The 5,492-nt window shown below is 45.3% G+C and overlaps 1 pseudogene; it reads right to left on the bottom strand.

Moving 5' to 3' along the window:
- The window catches only part of LOC129682769 (arylacetamide deacetylase-like 4), a 39,086-nt pseudogene extending 33,839 nt beyond the window's left edge, over positions 1–5,247 (bottom strand).
- Positions 5,248–5,492: the final 245 nt, after the last annotated feature.

Below are 5,492 nucleotides of genomic sequence, written 5' to 3'. Positions count from 1 at the left end.
TTGACCCGGGTGGTGAAGCAAGATGAGCCTGACCCTAACTTTGATCCTGATCCTGATGTTGAACGGACTGCTGACGAGCTTGGAGGTGGAGACCCAGGAGATTCCACTAATGACTCTCTGGGACTACCTTATTTGCCAATGTCTATCTTCTGCCTTTTCCTATTTTAAGGAATGGGTTGGTGTGGGCATGTTTGGAGTGATGTTTCTCACAGGTTTGTTCCTCTGTTTTTGGTTGCTCTGCCGTTTTAAGAGACAGCAACATCTTAAAAATGTGGCCATGGTGCGGGCTATGCTGGCTGTGGAACAGGGGACATCCCCCCAAGTTTGGCTTAACATGCTCAGTCGTTGAGACACTGTCTGAACTTGTAGCACTCCTGACGGGCACAGGTTCCCATTGCACCAGGATGCTGTTCAAGACAGACTTCTGCACCTCCCAGGGCTCAGGTTCCCATTGCACGGGACTCAGGGTGCAGAGGGTCTCTTACACTGTGTAAACTCCTTGATCGCTGACGCTGTTGGCTCAGCAGGCTGATCGGTAACCTCATGGTGTGTTATTTTTCTGATTGAGATGGCCTTTAATATATATAAAAGGGGGAGATGTCGGGAGCCGCTCCCGCCATTACAAGATGGCGCCGGCTTCCTGCTTCCTGGTTCTTCTTGCCAGCATTTTCGCGCTTCTTGCCTGCGCCGCCCTGCAGTTTACGCATGCGCAGCTTTATGCTAATGAGGGTTTAGGCTGCACTCCAATTGCCAGCCATATGCTTATGAAGACTTGAACAGAGCACCAATTACAGACGGACAGGTCGCGCTGCTGGCTATTTAAGCAGAGCACAACCAGGGGTTTGGGTCCTTCACCATCTGCAAGAAAGAGCTGTTCAATAAACTTGCTGCTGAAGAAATCCTCGGTTGTTGCGTCGTCCTTATCGGCAAAGGCCGCGCGCGACACCTCTCCTTCCATGGCTAAGCCTACGAAGGTCTCTGCATTTGAATGGGTCCAATCGTCATTGTAAGGGATGCTCTTATAATCACAGGGTGCTCTGCAGTAACTGAGCATAAGGTTCTCCATGCCTCGTAAAATGTCCAGATTGGTTTCTCAAGGATAGAATATTTATTCACTTTATATGGAAAGTGTTTGCAATAGAAGTCAGGAGAAAATGTTGGAGGACTCCTTTTTGCTTTATAAAGAGTCCCCACTTGCCAATTTGCCAATAAATATGATATCCATAATTAGGACATCATCTGGTTTAGTGTTGGTCAGATTTTCAGGCACAGAAATGAGCTTACTGGCAGTCACAAAACCTGCTCTTTGTTCCTGTCCCCATTGGAAATTAGATGCCTTTCTAGTAACTGTAGGCTATTCATAGCCAAGAAAGCCTTCCCTGCCAGACTCCCTTTCTTTACTTTGCATCCTTTGTAAACTTTGTATACATTGCAGGAAAGTGTCAGGACCCCTGCTGAGGAACTCGAGCAGCCAGGCCAGGCTACTTCATCTTCATCTCTGGGCTCCCCTACATCTTTCCCTGGGTACCTCCTCTTCATATCTTCAGCTCCCCTGGGTGCCAGCCTCTGTGGTCCCTGAAAGGGGTGCTTGGATCTTCAGGCTGTGCTGCTGGGCTCTCTACACCTCCAGAGAACAACACCTCAGGACTCCAGAGCAGCTGAGACTAAATCTCCACAGCCCTGGGACCTGAGATGAGACACCTAGAGAAACTGAGAAGCTAAAGCCATAGAGAAAGCAGTAGCACCTGAGGCCTGAGTTATGGCTGCTGCTGATAGGAAACTCAGAGGGAGGGAGGTATGTTTAACTGGAGCTAGTCTGAGTTCTGGGTGCCATCTCTGTGGCAACGAGGTATACTCTAGCCATTCCTCTGAGGCAGGGAGCTTTACAAGGTCTGGCACTGCCAGCCAGGGACCAGAACTAGAAATCTGACCCCTTGGTATAATAAGTTCATAGTTTAGTTAAGGAAAGTTGTTTTGTTTAGTTTAGAGTTCAAGTCTGTGTAAACCCATTAGGGCATGAGTTAATAGGCCCCTCCTCCACACCTCTCTGTCAAACTTGCAGTTCCAGCCTCTGTCACAGGGGCCATCTCTAGCCCTTAAGTGGGACCCCTCCCAGATTTATGCTAATTTTAGGTTAAAAGGCTGAACAAAACCCACCAATCCCTAAGCTTCCCCCAAGCTCAAGACTTGAAACCCCACCATTCCTCACTCTGGAAATCTCAACCCTAGAAAGCTCTGCCCCATAAGAAATCCTATATAAACCCTGTGTCTGCTCAGTTCTCTGCTCTCTTCACCTGGGAATAGAAGCAACCACACATGGATTTGTCCCTCCAAGAAATCTCTTTTAAGAGATTTACTCTCTGGTGTGATTTTCTCATCGGAAGATGCCCAGAAGAGAAGAAATGAAGGAGGAGCAGAACTAAGGTTTCTAAGCTCCTCAGCTCTTTAGAGGTCGGGATCACCTCCACCTAGGAGCTGCCACACCTCTGCTGAGGAGGCCTCCTTTCAGAAATATGTGGTTCCCGGGCTCTCATGTCTCAGGATACTCCTCCCTTGGGACACTGCCCCACCTCAGAACTGAGATATCTCCCCAAGCCTCAGAGTTGTGAAAAAGACTAATACAAAAACTGACGTAGAGAAGTGGAGCCCTTGCTGTGATAAATGTGACCATGTGGTTTAGAGGCCTTTAGGACAGGATTGCTGGAAGAATGTGGAAAACTTTGCAACTTTCAGTGAGGAAAGTCCTGGGATGTTCTTAGAAGAACTTAGAGGGCCATTCTGATGAGAGTTTGGAAGCAAATAGTGGGGATCCAGATTGTGAAGCTTCAGAAGGGAAAAACACTATACTGGGAAACTTGGATAGATGACGTTCACATAATACTCTAGCCAAAATATATATTATATATATATATATATAAATATAATATATATATATATATATATATATATATATATATATATATATATATATATATATATATATATGACTGTGTTCTGTCTCTGTCCTGAGAACCTGAATGAGGCTAATATAAGAATAAAGGATTAATTTGTTTGGAAGAGGAAATTTCAAAAGAGGACGGCATTCAGGCTGTGGAATGGTTACTACTCACTATTCTCATCCAGTGCTACAACGACACACAGAGAGAATAAGGGATACAAAAGAATATGGAAAATGTTCCTTTCGGAAGGAAAAGAAAATAATTTTAAATTATATGAAAAGATGGAGCTTAGAAAGAAGATGTAATTGTTAGATATTATCACAATTAAGGAGAAACGCCCTTGGGCTGGAGAGATGGCCCAATGGTTAAGGGTGCTTGATGTTGCTTTGTTTTGTTTTTTGAGACAGGGTTTCTCTGTGTAGCCTTGGCTGTCCTGGACTTGCTTTGTAGACTAGACTGACCTTGAACTTGGAGATACCTGCCTCCCAAGCACTGGGATTAAAGGCATTTACCACCACAGAGGGATGAGCACTTGATGCTCTTGCAGAAGACCCAGATTTGATTCCCAGAATCCACATAAAATAAAATTTAAATTAAAAAAAAAATAACAGAAACTTCCTTCTCTGTATTGGGACAATAAGAAAGGGTCCAGGGGATAAGTCCTGGCCCATCAGAAACATCCTCTAAAAATTCAAATTCCTTTGAGAAGAGAGGACCCCGACCTAGCTACTTTGTTACTTCTGTCCTAAGAGCCTCTGATACATAACTGTTCACAAATGGAAGAACAGATACACCCAAGCAGAAAGCACCTCCAAAGTGAACGCCTGCTGTTGAGAAAGTTTGGTTGGTAGATGGGAACAGCTCTATAATCCATTGCCTGGTTGTGCTGTGATCTCACTCTCTGGGGCTATTGAGACTCTTCCCTGGAACTTCAGCCCAAAGGATGAAGATAAGAATGATGACCTTATAAGAGGTAAGGGTTAGCACTGCAAAAGGGGAGAATATTAACTGTGTACACAGGTCTGTGTACACAGGTCCCAAGCATGCCTTCTCAGTGATTGGCATGATACTGTGATAGCATTAATTATCAACTTGTTAGAATCTAGAATATGGACCTCTGAGAAGGGATGTAAGGGAATGTGCTCGTTGCATTAGTTCTGGAGGGAAGGCCTGTCCACTGTGTGTTGTAGCATTCCCTGGCTGGGATCCTGAGCTTTGTATGAGGAGAAAGAAAACATCACAGCGTGCATTCAGTGTTTGTTCTTCCTAACTGACCTGCTGCTCCAAGCCCCTGTTGCCTTAACTTCCCATCCATCATAGGCAGTGAAAGCAGAATTAGACTGCATGCAAGACAGCCTGGACAAGAAAGTCTCATCCCTCTCCTCCTTCCCAAAAGTCCTCTGAGGAATCCACAGTGAACTCTCTGGCTCCTGCTGGGTCTCCACTGAGAATTAGGACATCTGTAATTAACTCAAGCTCCCTGCCTCCCTTCCGAGGCCAAACCAATGTTAGTCAGCCAACTTAGCTGACCAGTGCACCCATGCTGAAAGATTGGCTGAATACATCACATGGGTAATTTGATGACAAGCAATGCCTTCTCTGTGCTTAGGACAAGGCTGAGAAGGTAGTCCCTGGCCATAGGATCTCACATCCATGTAAGGAAACACATGGAGACGAGGAAGTAGGAGGAAGGGAGAAACAGGCTGTTGTTGAAGATGTTGTTAGACCTCTGACAGTATTCATTGACTTTCAATTGGTCTGAAATTATTTTCTCAGTTCTCAGAAGAAAAGCATAGTACACTATAGTGGTGATGCATGCCTGTCATTCTAACCCTCAAGAGGAGGAAGCTGAGGGTTGTGTATTCAAGGTCAGGCTAGGCTAGAATGTGAGACTCTGCATCAAAAAAAAATGGGATGGAAGAACAAAGAGAAAGGAGAAGGAAAGAGGTCGGAATAAAAATGAAGGGAAGAAAGGAAGAAAGAGAAGAAGGGAGAAACATGAAATTTCCCCAACTCAATCCTGGAGAAGTGTAAAAAGAATGGAAAGGGGAATGGAAGGAGGAGGAGGAAAAGAAGAAGAAAAGAGCTACAGATAACAGATAACACCTTTAACCCATAGTTCCCACAAAAGCAGACTCACCAGAGTAGGAGCAAACAGTGTCAGACAATGAATAAACCTGAGCTTGACTGGATCCTGCAAGGCAGAAGGGATTTCTACAATAAGAAAGTGCCAAATGACAGCCCATGCGAAGACTCGCAGGACAAAGATGGACAGGCTTGTCAGTAGCACCAGCCACAGCAAAATCATGATCTCGAGGCCCACGAGACCTGCCGTTCTGAGAAATTCCCTTGAAATTCTGACCCAGTCTTATGGGCTGCTGCCTCCACCTTCTTTTTCTACACTGCATCTGACACAGTGGTCTGGTCTGTGCACTTATATAGCCACCCAGGTCAGCTGACTGGAGCCAGAAGAACCTGCTCATCTAGGAACTAGTGGACCAGGAAACTACACCAAGGAGGATCTGAGAAAGAATAGAAGGATAGAAGAGCTGG

The sequence above is a fragment of the Psammomys obesus genome, unplaced genomic scaffold, assembly GCF_907164565.1.
Source record: "Psammomys obesus unplaced genomic scaffold, mPsaObe1.curated_primary_1811, whole genome shotgun sequence".
In the NCBI taxonomy this organism is placed as follows: domain Eukaryota; kingdom Metazoa; phylum Chordata; class Mammalia; order Rodentia; family Muridae; genus Psammomys; species Psammomys obesus.
Note: the sequence above shows the minus strand (reverse complement) of the source record. Positions and strands in the feature narration are given on the sequence as shown.